Genomic DNA, 15,010 nt, shown 5'->3' on the forward strand with positions numbered 1-15,010 from the left:
CTGAGCATGGACCATAGTTCACATTATTAGCTGAGTTTTCTTACCAGCTGTTTTGGTATCTAGAATCTGCCCCAGGGATGTACACACTCATGTCCTTTCTCTTTTGGAGGCATCTGGTTTCCCTTAGATTTCAAGTTTGTTGGTTGCCCTGCAACCTTATCTCTCTGATGAGCTCAAGAAAAGTTTTGGTTTTGTAGATTATATGGCTTTTAGGTTTTTTTTTTTAATATATTTTTTCATTGAAGTATATCATTTATACATGAACATGCACAAATAATAAGTGTAAAGATTGTGAACTTACAAAATAAACATGCATAACATCATACAGGGGTCTCATATATCACCCCTCCACCAACATTTGCACTTTTGCGAAACATTTGTTACAAACTATGTAAGAGCATCATCAAAATATTACTACTAACTATAGTCCCTATCATAAATTTGGTGTATTTTCCCCCCAGCCCACCCTAATTTAAAACAATATATTTTTAATACAGAGGTTGTGAACTTGCAAAACAATAATACACATGTAGAATCCCCATACAACACCCCTTTGCCAACACACCACACTGTAGTAGAACATTTGTTACAGATTATGAGATAATATAATCAGATTACTGCCACCAACCATGGTCCATAGCATACATTTGGCACACTTTTTCCATATACCTCCATTACCAACACAGTACATCTTTGGCATTGATGTGAGAATATTATAGTATTGCTGTTAACCACAATCTATAATTCACACCAATTATATTTTTCCCATGCTCCTCCACATTCCCACCACCCTGTAATAGTGATGTACATCTGCTCTAGCTCACAGAAGGACACTCTTGGATTTGTACCCTCAACCACAATTCTCATCCACCTCTGGGTTCACTGTGTCATTTAGTCCCTAGATTATTCTTTAGCTTTCTTTCAATTGAATTTACTTCCCCTTACTACCCTTTCAGTCACAATCCCATTTATAAACCAATTGCTACTCACTATAATGTGTTATTATCAGCTCTATCCATTCTACATTTTTACAGTCAGTTAAAACTTCTACATACATGAAGGCTCAATAGTTCTTGTCAGCCTTTCTCTTATCTCCTAATAACCTATACTCTAGGTTTTAACTCCATGTGTTTATTCTTCTTATTTAATTCCTATTAATGAGACCATGCAATATTTATTCTTTTGTGTCTGGCTTACTTCACTTAGCATAATTTCTTCAAGATTCATCCTTGTTATCATATGTGCCCAAATTTTACTTCTTCTGACTGTAGCATAGTATTCCATCATATGTATAAACCATATTTTGTTTATCCATTCATTGGTTGATAGACACTTGGGTTGTTTCCATCTTTTGGCAATTTTAAATAATGCTGCTATGATCATCAGTATGCAGATGTCTGTTCGTGTCATAGTTTTTGGTTCTTCTGGATATATTCCAAGTAGAGGAATTGCTGAATCATATGGCAGTTCTACATTTAGCTTCCTGAAGAACCACCAAACTGTCTCCCACAGAGGCTGCATCATTTTACAATCCCACCAACAGTAAAGAAGTGTTACTATTTCTCTACATCTCTCCAGCACTTATTGTTGTCTGGTTTTTAAATAATGGCCATTCTACATGGTGTTAGATGATATCTCATTATTGTTTTGATTTTCATTTCCCTAATAGCTAGTGATATGGAACATTTTTTCATGTGCTTTTTGGCCATTTGTATTTCCTCTTTGGAGAAATGTCTATTTAAATCTTTTGTCCATTTTTAAATTGACTTGTTTGCTCTTTTATTGTTGAGTTGTATGATCTCTTTATATAGAATGGAAATCAAACCCTTATTGGATATGTGGTTTCCAAATATTTTCTCTCATTGAATGGGCTGCCTTTTCACCATCTTGATGAAGTCCTTTGAATCACAGAGTGTTTAAGTTTGAGAAGGTCCTATTTATCCATGTTTTCTTTCATTGCTCATGCTTTTGGTATAAGGTTTAAGAATCCACCACCTACTACCAGGTCTTGAAGATGTTTCCATACATTTTCTTCTAGGAACTTTATGCTACTTAACTTTCGTATTTAGGTCTTTGACTCATTTTGAGTTAATTTTTGTATACGGTGTGAGTTAGAGGTCTTCTTTCTTGCTTTTGGCTATGGATATCCAGTTGTCCCAGCACCATTTTAAAATAGACTGTTCTGTCCCAGCTGGGTTTTACAGGCTTGTCAAAAATCAGTTGGCCATAGATGTGAGGATCTGTTTCTGAACAGTCAATATGGTTCCATTGGTCTATATGTCTATCTTTATGCCAATACCATGCTGTTTTTACCACTAGCTAGGTAATATGATTTAAAGTCTGGAAGTGAGAGTCCTCCAACTTCACTTTTCCTTTTTAAGATGTTTCTGGCTATTTGGGGCCTCTTACCCTTCCAGATAAATTTGATAATTATGTTTTCCATTGTTTAAAAAATGCTGGTGGAATTTTTATTGGGATTGCATTGAATATGTATATCAATTTGGGTAGAATTGACATCATAATGATATTTAGTCTTCCAATCCATGAGCATGGAATATTCTTCCAATTATTTAGGTCTTTTTTATTTCTTTTAGCACTGCATTATAGTTTTCTGAATACAAGTGCTTTATATCCTTGGTTAAGTTTATTTCTAAATATTTGATTCTTTTAGTTGCTATTGTAAATGGAATTTTTTTCCCTGCCTTCCTCCTCAGATTGCACATTACTAGTGCATAGAAATACCATGGATTTTTGCATATTGATCTTGTATCCTGACACTCTACTGAAATTGTTTATTGCTCTAGCAGCTTTGTGGTAGGTTTTTTTGGACTTCCTAGATATAGGATGATATCATTTGTAAATAGTGAAAGTTTTACTTCTTCCTTTCTGATTTGGATGCCTTTTATTTCCTTTTCTTGCCTGATGGCTCTAGCGAGAACCTCTAGCATTATATTGAACAATAGTGGTGACAGTGGGCATCCCTGTCTTGTCCCTGATCTCACTGGGAAAGCTTTCAGTCTTTCACCATTGAATACAATGTTAGCTGTTGGTTTTTCATATACGGCCTTTATCATGTTGAGAAAGTTTCCTTCAATTCCTATCTTTTATAGTATTTTTATCAAGAAAGGATGCTGCATTTTGCCAAATACCTTTTCTGCATCAATTGATGTGACCATGTGATTTTTCTTCTTTTATTTATTAATGTGGTGTATTATGCTGACTGATTTTCTTGTGTTAAATTACCCTTGCATGCCTTGTATAAAACTCACTTAATCATGATGAATAATTCTTTTAATGTGTTGTTGGATTCAGTTAGCAAGTATTTTATTTAAGATTTTTGCATCTGTATTCATTAGAGAATTGGGTCTGTAATTTTCTTTTTTCATAATATCTTTATCTGACTTTGGTATTAGGGTGATATTGGCTTCATAGAATGAGCTTAGCATTCCTTCTTGTTAAATTTTTTGGAAGAGCTTGAGTAAGATTGGTATTAAATCTTGTTTGAATGCTTGGTAGAACTCATCTGTGAAACTGTCTGGTCCTGTGCTTTTCATTTTGGGTAACTGTTTGATGACTGTTTCAATCTCATTACTTGTGATTGGTTTGTTGAGGCCTTCTATTTCTTCTATGGTCAGTGTAGGTTGTTTGTGTGTTCCTAGGAATTTTTCATTTTGTCTACATTGTCAGTTTTTTGGCATGAAGTTATTCATAGTATCCTCTTATGATCTCTCATTTCTGTGGGGTAGTAGTAATGTTCCTGTTTTCTTTTCTTTTTTTTCAACTTACTGAATTCAATTTATTGAATAAATAGAACAACAGTAAGGATATACAAAGAGTAAGTCATACTTCTTTAGTTTGCCTGGTTGGCCTAAATAATAGGAAATTATTGTCTCACAGTTTTGGAGTTTAGAAGTCAAAAAGAAAGGTGTAGTAGTATCACACATTCTTTTTGTCTTTATTTTTTTAATGTTACATTAAAAAAAATGAGGTCCCCATATACCCCCCAAACCCCTCACCCCACTCCTCCCCCTAACCCCACTCCTCCCCCCATAACAACAACCTCTTCCATCATCATGAGACATTCATTGCACTTGGTGATATATCTCTGAGCACCGCTGCGCCTCATGGTCAATGGTCCACACCATAACCCACACTCTCCCACAGTCTACCCAAGGGGCTATGGGATGACATGCAATGTCTGGTAACTGTCCCTGATGCACCACCCAGGACACCCCAACCTCCAAAAATGCCCCCACATCACATCCCTTCCTTCCACTCCCTACTCCCAGCAGCCACCATGGCCACTTTCTCCACACCAATGCCACATTTTCTTTGATTACTAATCACAATAGTTCATGAATAGAATATCAGTAAGTCCACTCTAATCCAAACTCTATTCCTCCATCCTGTGGACCTTAGAATTGTTGTGTCCACTCCACATCTATATCAAGAGGGGGTTTAGATTCCACATGGATGATAGATGCAATTCTCCTGCTTTCAGTGTAGGCACTCTTGACTCCCTAGTGTGGTGATTGACCTTCACCTTCATGTTAGCTGAGTGGAATAAGTCCAATAAATCAGAGTGTAGGAGTTGTAAGTCTGTTGAGGCTCAGGTCCTGGCTATCACATGGTCAGTCCAGAGATTCAGGTCCCCTGGGTATACACTAAACCCCAGGACCAACTACAGATCCATTAAAAGTAACAGGAGAGGCTTGTGGACAAAGATCACATCTGAGTCCAGCTCCATCGCACAGAAACACAAACTCCAAAGTAGGGCCAACTGACATGGCACTGAACTCCATCTGCCATGACCATAGAACCTGTGGGTCTCTGTAGCCCTCAGAAGAACCAATACCTGGGGTGGTATCTACTTTATCTGTCTCTGGGAATCTGCTCAGTTGTGCATAAGGGCAACCCCTCTGATAACCTCCTGGCTCTTTTTGGAGACTCATAGCCATATAAACTCATTAGTTCTTTCCATTTCCCCCTTTGATTCAGGTCAAAAAGCATTTTTAACTCCTGCTATTATATGTAGACTGAGATATTCTGCTGGTCCAAGTTGACCCTTTTATTCAAGGTCATTTTCTAGTTACATCATCAGCTGGTACTTGGTAGTAATCCCTCAGTGCCAGGGAGGCTCATCCCCGGTAGTCATGTCCCATGCTGGGGGGAAGGCAACACATTTACATGCTGAGTTTGGCTTTGAGACTCCACATTTGAGCAACATGGAGGCTCTCAGGAGGTAACTCTTAGGCACCCTGCAGGTCTAGGCTTTGTTCTTATTTCAGGTGCACAGGCTTACAAGCATAATTGTTAGTATCAAGGGCTTGTTGTTGGACCTTCCTTCTTTTTTTGGTTTTTGCTGTTGCACTTGGGGGATTGTTGCTGTTCCTTTAGGGACTGTGATAGAATTCCCCTGGCTAGGAACTCAGCACTCCCTCAGTTGTTGTTTTTAATTGTAACCACTATGAAAATATTCAAACATTTTTATGTACCCTGGAGAACTCCCTGCCAACTATGTGTCCCCTGTCAGTAAGATCCCTCACCAGTATTCCTCCCCTGCCTTTATTGAACCTCTCTGTGATCCACAACTTCCTGAAAAATGATGCCCAATATATTGCCAGATTCCATTAATAGTAAAATGGAATATAGTGATGAGTTTAGAGGTTAGATATAGAATACATATTAATTTAGAAAAATTAAGGTAAAAATAAATTGGAGTATCAAAAATTAAAAAATGCAAAACCTTTGTTTTTGATATTTTGCCTTCCATAATTGCAATAAGTGTTGCACTGTATGCAAATTGACAAGGCAACTTCTTCCGTCTTTTCCTCAGTGTCTATGTCCTTTCTTTTTCTTTTTTTTCCCTAATTTTTAAGCTTATCTTCACAAAAGTTTTAGATCACAGCAATTCATGTATACAATATACAGTGCTCCCATACATCCAACATAAAACCCTTTTCCCTTCCACAGCAATAATCTTTTTACATATTCATACTATATTTACTGAAACTGATGTACAGATATTGAGAAAATAGCTTTCAAACAAGGTAACATTTGGGTTTACATTGTGGTTTATATTTTAGACTATACAATTTTCTAAAGTTTTAGTTATCTTATGTTTTACATTGTGATTTACCCTATCAGCCCCTATATATTTTTGGTATAATTTGATATGTCTTATATCCATCCTTTCGTAATCTTATGGAACACTTCTATTGCCCACACAGTTGCATTGATTCCATCTATTCAATACCTCTTTTCCTCTCCCCTCAGGGCCCACAGTGACAGTCAATTTTCATTGCTTGAAGGGCCATGTTCAGAGATATTTGCAACAGTGTTGAGGGCTTCACATACTCAACTGCCCTAATGCATTGGGAGCCACCATTTCTTTTGAGAGATACAGTTCCCTCTATTTGAGATCATCAGTCCTCCCCAATATGTGGGTATACCTTCACTCTCATTCTATGGGTCTCTATCCAATGATATAATTCACTATGGCAAAATGAGCACTCACACACTCCCTAGGAGCCTGTCCTATGCTGGATTATCCCCTTTAAGTGTCTTAAACAGGTAACCTTCCTTATTATATTTTTGAAAAAGTTTTCTCACCATTATACTCTCAACCAAATACCTGACAATTTCCTATGTTCATATGTTCCCCCACCCTCCCCCCAACTTCTTGGGCAATATTACCCATCCTCCCTTCCCTAGCCCCCCTCAAGCCCGCAAAGCCCCACCAAAGGTAACCCTATGCCCCATTTTATCCCTTCCTTGTACAAATACTTACCTCCAGCTTATCATAGATTTCACCCATGTAGGTGTCAGCTTACCTACATGGGTGAAATCTATGATAAGCTATATTCATTTTTTATCTCATTTATTTGCATCTTCTCTCTCTTTTTCTTTTTTTCCAACTCTAATGTATATTTTATTCCTCCATCCTGAGGACCCTGGGATGACAATGTCCACTATACCTCTAGATCAAGAGGGGGCTAATGGATGGAATTCTTCTGCTTGCAGGTGTCAACAATCTTGGTTCCCTGGTGTGGTGGTTGACCAGCATCACCTCCCTGTTAGCTGACCTGGGTTAGTCCAATGAACTGGAAAGTGGGTGTTGCAACTCTCCTAAGGCTCAGGGTCCAGCTGTCACATAGATATCCAGAGACTTGAGTCTCCTGAGCATATACCAACCCCAGCACCAACCTCAGGTTCAGTAAAAGTGACAGAAGAGGCATGCATAGGGAGGTCACATCTGAGTCCAACTCCATCACCCTCAGAAGCACAAATTCCAAAGTAAGGCCTTCTCTTTTTTTCTTATGCAGTCTAGCTAAGGGTTTTTCAATTTTGTTAATCTTCTCGAAGAACCAACTTTTCGTTTTGTTAATTCTCTCTATTGTTGTTTTTTTTGTTGTTGTTGTTCTCATTTTCATTTATTTCTGCTCCTATCTTTGTTATTTCATTACTTCTACTTGCTTTGGGATTAGTTTGCTGTTCCTTTTCTAGTTCCTCCAGCTGTGTAGTTAAGTAATTGATTTTAGCTCTTTCTTCTTTTTTATTGTAAGCATTGAGGGCTATAAATTTTCCTCTCAACACTGCCTTCACTGCATTTCATAGGTTCTGATATGTTGTATTCTCATTGTTATTCCTCTTGAGATATTTATTGATTTCTCTTGAAATATCTTCTTTGACCCACTTGATTATTTAAGAGTATGTTGTTTAATCTCCATATATATGTGAAATTTCCCTTTTCCTGCTCCTTGTTGATTTCCAACTTTATTCCATTATGGTCAGAGAAAGTGCTTTGTATAGTTTCAATTTTGTTGAACTTATTGAGATCTGCTTTATGACCCAACATATGGCCTATCCTGGAGAAAGATCCATGAGCACTTGAAAAAATGTATATCCTGTTTTTTTGGTGCAATAGACTGTATATGTCTATTAGGTTTAGTCCATTTATCATATTATCCAAACTCTCTGTTTCTTTGTTGATCCTCTGCCAAGATGTTCTATCCAATGCTGAAAGTGGTGTATTAAAGTCTCTGACTATTATTGTAGAGATGTCTATTTCTCCCTTCAATTTTGCCTGTGTTTGCCTCATGTGTCTTGGGGCATCCTGGTTAGTTGCATATACATTTATGATTGTTATTTCTTCCTGGTGAATCATCCCTTTTATTAATATGCACTGTCCTTCCTTGTCTCTAATAACAGTTTTGCTTTTAAAGTCTGTATAATCTGATATAAATATAGCTTCCCCAGCTTTTTTTTCCCCTAACCCTTCACTTTCAGTCTATTGGTATCTTTGGGTCTAAGGTGAGTCTCTTGCAGATAGCATATAGATGACTCATATTTTTTATCCATTCTGCCAGTGTGTGTCTTTTGATTGGGGAGTTTAATCTATTAACATTCGATGTTATTACTGAAATAAGGCTATTCTTATTTCATCTATTTTGATCTTTGTGTTTCATCTGTCATTTTATTTTTCACACTTTTAGTTACCGTTACTGATATAGTCATCATTTCTAGACTCTCTTCCAAGCCTCTCTCTCCTGTCTTTTCTTTTCAGGCTGTAACACTTCCCTAGCATTTCCTGCAAAGCTGGTCTTTTTGTGATAAACTCTCTCAGTTTCTGTTTATCTGTGAATATTCTAATCTCACCCTCATTTTTGAAAGATAATCTCACTGGGCATAAATTTCTTAGCTGTCAGTTTTTCTCTTGCAGTATCTTAAATATATCATACCACTGCCTTCTTGCCTCCATGGTTTCTGATGAGAAATTGTCACTTAATCTTATGGAGTATCCCTTATGTGTTGTGCATTGCTTTTCTCTTGCTGCTCTCAGATGTTTTTATTCTGGGTGCAGTTTCTCTCTTTAGTTTAGGGCTTTCTTGTCTCTTCTCCCTTGCTTGTTGTGTAGTGGGAGTCAAGGATGTAGTTGGTGCTGTAAGCTATAGAGGCTGAGGCTGCCCATGTTGCCTCAGGAACTGATGAAGCTTATTCCACCTTTCTCCTCTGTCAGCGGTAGGGACAGAGCACCAGCCATGTATAATAATTCAATTTGTGCAGGACACAACTCTCTGTAGTTGCCTGAAGAGGCTGATGAAGCTTCACACCCCTTTCACCCCTACACTGGGTGTGGATGGAGCTGCAAATATGGACAACAATCTATTCTATGCAGGTCCAAAATGGCCACAGTTGCACAGGTAGATAGACCTAGCACCAGACCCCTTCCCTGCCAGGGTGGGAATGGACCCTCTGGAGTGCCCAGCAATCTAATCCATGTGGGCTGAATATGCCTGAAGTTGCCCTGAGAGGCTGAGGAACTGCTGTCCCTTCTGCCCTTTAGGGGGTGGGAACAGATCCACCAATGCCTACTAGTTCAGTCCCTGTAGGCTGAAAGTACCCACCATTGTCTGGACAGGATGTGGAAAGGCTAGACCCTTCCTATCCTATTGGGGGTAGGGGTAGATCCATAGGCACCCAACAGTGCAGTCCATGCAGGCCAAAGTGTCTGCCATTGCCTGGAAAGGGTGTGGAAACACTAGCTCCCTTTTTGCCTATTGGGGTGTGAGGTGGATCCATAAGTACACACCAGTACAGGCTATGTGGGCCAAAAGCACCTGCAGTTATCCAGAGATGCTGGGCAAACACAGTCCATCTCTTGTCTTATTAGGGATGGGTGTGGAGCCACAGGTGCCCAATGGTCAGGTTTGTGCAGGCCCAAAGTGCCTGCAGTTGCCCTGAGAGGTGGAGGGAACACCAGCCCCCTCCTATCTATCCTATGAGGGGACAGAGGTGCGGATGGATTTGAAGACACTCAACAATTCAGTTTGTGTGGCTGAAAATGCTTTCAGTTGCCCAGAGAGACTGAGGATAACCAGCTCCTTTCCTATCCTATTGGGGTGCAGGGATACAGCCCTAGGTGACTGACTATTCAGTCTGTGCCAGTGGAGAGCACCTGCAGCTGCCTGGAGAGCCTGGTCACATCCTGCCAGCTTCCTCTGCTGGAGGTGGGATTGAATCCTAGGTTGGGGTTGTAGTTCAATTTTAGTGGAAAGAAATCAGTCCCTAACTTCACTGGATTTTGTCAGCCAGCCTTCCCCTCATGTGAGGGGCAGAGTCAAAATGGTGGCTACTGGCCTCTTTCCAACTTGGACAGGCTAAACCCTGCTGTTTCTAGGATTATAATTTAGCCAGTCAAGTCCACCAATCAGTAGCTGAGGTTGGTGGACAACTGTCTCTTCCTCCCCCATTTATGGGAAATGGAGCATCCAACCCCAGCCATGGAATAGCTCCTGAGGCAGCTTGCACCACTAGAGTAGGATGGGCACCGGCTTTTGCAGCGCAGTTTGCAGCTTCCCAGAGAAGTGCTGCAGGTCCCTTCAGCTTCCTCCCTGCTGGAGGTGGGGCCAGAGTTTAGGCTAGGCCTGCAATCTGATCTGGGTGGAAGGAAGCTGGTCCCTACCAGCACTGTGATTTTCAGTCAGCCCAGCTTCCTCTCATGCTGGGGGCAGAGCCAAAATGGGGGTTACCAGCCTCCTTCTGACCTGGACAGGCTCAAAGTTTAGTAGTTCTTAGGATTATACTTTAGGCCGCCAAATTGACTAATCAGTAGCTGAAGTCTGTGCCACACCATGTCTTCCTCCCCCATTTTTTGGAGATGGAGCTTCCAGCTCCAGAGAAGGAATAGCTCCTGAGGCAGCTTGCGCCATGGGCACCGACCTCCGTGGCGTGGAAGGCTCTAGTCATGAATCTTCTCTGCAGATGAGCCTACCTCCTCCATTCCATACTTTCAAGGATGTTGCAGGATGCTGTTCTGGTCTCCTGGGGCACCCAAACAGGTGCTCTGGGTAATTGCTAACTGCCCTGAAGCATGAGCTGACACTAGTTGCTCTTTACTCTGCCGCCATCTTGGCTTCCCTCCCCTGGCTTTTACTTTTTGTTGGAGGAGTGGAGTTGCTGCTCTTTCTGGCTTTCTGTATCCTAAGCAGAAGTTGTATTTTCTTGGCCCTATTTTAAATCTGGGGCCTATAGGATTTGTTGACGTGTAGAGTAAGAGAGAGAGAGAAGTCATGAATATCCTGGATATTTTTGGCCTGAGAGTTACTGGAATACATTGCCATCAAGTGATTTATGAAGGGCTGCACATGGAGATCATTTGCATGAGGAAATAATGAGTTTATTTTTGAACATGTTGAGTTTATGGTGACTTTTCAATATTTAAATGGAGATGTTGAGTAGGAAGTTGGATGCAAATCTGGAGAATGGGGGAAAGGCATGGGCTAGAGATACAAAGTTGGGAGGCATTAACATACAGAGTGATTGTTAATTGAGTGAGTGAAGGCTGAGGGTAGAAAACAAAGGTCTGAGACTAGCACCCTTCTATAGTAATAGGTTACTGTGTTAATTAGCTATTGCTTTCTTTTTTTAAAATTTTATTTCTCTTTCCCCCCGCCCAGTTGTTTGCTCTCTGTGTCCATTCGCCTTGTGCTCTGTGTCTGCTTGTATTCTTGTCAGTGGCACTGGGAATCTGCGTCTCTTTTGTTATGTCATCTTGCTGCGTTAGCTCTCCTTGTTTGTGGCACCACTCCTGGATAAGCTGCACTTTTTTTTGCATGGGGCAGCTTTCCTTACGGGGTGCACTCCTTGTGCGTGGGGTTTCCCTATGTGGGGGACACCCCTGCATGGCATGGCATTCCTCGTGTGCATCAGCACTGTGCATGGGCCAGCTCACCACATGGGTCAGGAGGCACGGGGTTTGAACCCCGAACCTCCCATGTGGTAGGCGGATGCTCTATCTGTGGAGCCAAATCCTCTTCCTAATTAGCTATTGCTTTATAATAAGCAACCACAAAATCTCAGTGGCATGTGACAATGAACATTTTTTGCTCCATCACACATTGATAAATTGGTTAGAATTCTACTGATCTAGGCTGGGATTGGTTTGATTTTCCTCCAAGTTGCTGGTAAGTTCAGGTTTAGTTCATGTCCCTCTATGTCACCTTGTGCCATTGACTCGTGACATATCCCCTAACCTCTACTTGTGTCACATTCATCAAAATTCCTTTGGCTAAAGCAGGTCACATGGCTGAATCCAATAAAAATGAGATAGAGAAGTATAGTTTTCTATGGAGTTGTGGAGAGGGAGTGACTATTTGCTGAAAAATAAGCTAAATTAATATAATTTATCCTCTTGTTCGGAAACACTCACATGTTGATGTGGGCTATGGGTGGGAGGCTGTTCATCTCTTCGTAGATAACCTGAGCTGTATGTGTCCTGAACTATATGTGTGGGACAGTGAGAAGCTGCAGCCCTGCCCTTTGTAACCATGGCAAGACTCCAGTCCTGGAAAATAATTTAGTAATGCAAACTCTATAAACCTTAAATATTCAGGAAAAATGCAAAACAAATGTGCTAAAAGCTTACATGGAATGTATGAAATCCATGCTAAAAGCTTACCTGGAATGTGGGGGGATACATTAATTCAAAACCTATCTGGCACTCAGACCAACACTTAACTAACAAAGAAAAGTTGTTTTCTTTCACAAAAGCACCATTTGACTCCCCACCCTTATATCGTCTTATAAAAAGGACCCAAAATTCTATTTGGGGCTCGGATTTTGAATGAGAAGCTCTGAGCCGGCCGGTCATAAATAAATCTTTTTTTCCCTTCTCAAAATTATTTCTGAGTCCTGGCCTTTCTGTACACAAATAATTGAACCTCTCTCAACTTCTACAACAATGTCCCTCACATGAAAAATATAAACATTGAATTTCAGAAATTCATTAGGTATAATTTCTGCCTTCCAGATTATCACAGGGAACAATTTTGTCAAATGCCTTGCCACTACATTCACAGCTTGCTGATTTTCCAGCTTCAAATAACAGTTTATTTACTGCCTACAACGTGGTCCCAAAGCCACTGCCATATATTTTAGGTTTTCATTTGACAGTAGCCCACTTCTAGGTACCAATTACTGTATTAGTAAGTTACTGATGCATAATCATGACAAAAAATTCAATGGTATACCATAATATGCATATATTTCTTGCTCACACATATGCAGGTTGGTTAGAGTTTGACTGATTAGTCTGAGATCAGCTAGCTATGGTTTTAAGCTGAGTCTAGTTCTGCTCCATATGTCCTTAATATGTTCTTCTTAAGGTGAGAGGCAGGAGCACAGAAGACCAAGATCAAATGTGCAAACACACTTCAAATCTCTGCTTGTGTAATGTCTGTTAATATTTCATTGACCAAAGAAAGACTCATGGTTAAGCCCATGAAAGGAACGCTCAGGGAATGCTTTCAAAATTGAGGTAGTTTGCCCATCTGTTCTAGATTTCACGTTCTTCTTGCTTAGGACCTTGCATCTTAAGGGATGAATAACTTGCCAGAGCTACCCCAGTCTTTCCTGATCACATGTGCAGCACTGTGCTTGTACACAGACTTCCAGATTGCCAAGGAAACATGGAATCTTATGAAGTCCCACATTAATTGCCTCAGTTCCCAAATCTCTCTGTTAAATTTCTGGCCTGGCTGATGTTCTTTTTCTTCTTCTAACCAGTGTCAAGACCTCAGGCTAGCTGCAAGGTTGGACTTCCATTGTTATTTGCCACTGAGGCCACTATTGTTTCATTTGTCTCTATCCTGTACCCTTCTGAGTGGACTGGTGTCACATATGGACTATGGTAGTATTGTGAGTCTGAATGTTTAATTGAATTCAAGAAAATCTTTGGGGTATTGTGGGTTGCAATTCACTTAAAAGATTCAAAAGCTGAATGCTTTGATTAAATGCTTTCAAATGATATTGAAGCAAAATGTGGAGGGCTCATTTACATAAAAAATTTAAATACAATTGTTAGACATTTAGATAAATTTACACAGTAGTTTTTCTAAGTACAAAGACAAACTTTTTTCTTTTTTTTTTTCAGTTAAGCAATGACTTTATTTTCTAAGTACAAAGACAAACTTAGGCCAAAAAAATATGGAACACTTCACGAATTTGCGTGTCATCCTTGCTCAGGAGCCATGCTAATCTTCTCTGTATCATTCCAATTTTAGTATATGTGCTGCCGAAGCGAGCACCATAGTAGTTTTTCAAAATATTTCTAAAATTTGATTGGAAATAGAAAACAAAGAGGGGTGGCGGACTTGGCCCAGTGGTTAGGGCATCCGTCTACCACATGGGAGGTCCGTGGTTCAAACCCCGGGCCTCCTTGACATATGTGCTGCTGACCCATGCACAGTGCTGATGCGCACAAGGAGTGCCGTGCCATGCAGGGGTGTCCCCCATGTAGGGGAGCCCCACGCGCAACTAGTGCGCCCTGTAAGGAGAGCCGCCCAGCGCAAAAGAAAGTGCAGCCTGCCCAGGAATGGTGCTGCACACATGGAAAGCTGACACAAGATGACGCAACAAAAAAGAAACACAGATTCCTGTGCCACTGACAGCAACAGAAGCGGACAAAGAAGACGTGGCAAATAGACACAGAGAACAGACAACCAGGGTGGGGGGGAAGGGGAGAGAAATAAATAAATAAATCTTTGAAAAAAAAAAGAAAACAAAGAGAAAGCTCGGGAAACCCATACTTTTGTAACAATGGAGTAAAGAAACTTTTCACTATTCTTTCCCACTAGGTACCACTAAAATCCCTGGTCATTACACGTTAAAAAACACTGAGGCTCTGAAAAGTTAGAGAGAAATAGACGTCCCGAGGAAGTCTGCTCATCATGCTTTCCTCCTATCACCCTTTTTCAAATGACCCCCTCCAAGCCACATCCTTATTTAACTAAATCCATTTCTTCTACTAGAAAGAGAGGAGAGATTTCTTCCAAGAAATTCAGAGTCCTACATTGGAGTTTGTATCTGAGTACAGTTTTGCCACTTTATATTATGGATTTGGTTTCAACCCCATAAAGACCCGGTCCTCTAGAATCCTCTTGCTCTTTTGGGAGTGATAGGGCAAGGCCTCAAACTTGTCATTCTCCGAGCTTTTGGTTTCTGAAGCCCC

The 15,010-nt window shown here is 40.3% G+C and overlaps 1 protein-coding gene and 1 non-coding gene across 5 annotated transcripts in view; one reads left to right on the forward strand and one right to left on the reverse strand.

Moving 5' to 3' along the window:
- LOC101419820 (signal-regulatory protein beta-1-like) overlaps positions 1-15,010 on the forward strand; it is an 89,461-nt gene that overhangs the window by 34,303 nt on the left and 40,148 nt on the right. The window lies entirely within an intron of this gene.
- LOC111762251 (U6 spliceosomal RNA) lies at positions 13,981-14,087 on the reverse strand. Its single transcript, XR_002795414.2, has one exon. It is a non-coding gene; the product is annotated as a U6 spliceosomal RNA (small nuclear RNA).

The sequence above is a fragment of the Dasypus novemcinctus genome, chromosome 24, assembly GCF_030445035.2.
Source record: "Dasypus novemcinctus isolate mDasNov1 chromosome 24, mDasNov1.1.hap2, whole genome shotgun sequence".
Classification (NCBI taxonomy): Eukaryota; Metazoa; Chordata; class Mammalia; order Cingulata; family Dasypodidae; genus Dasypus; species Dasypus novemcinctus.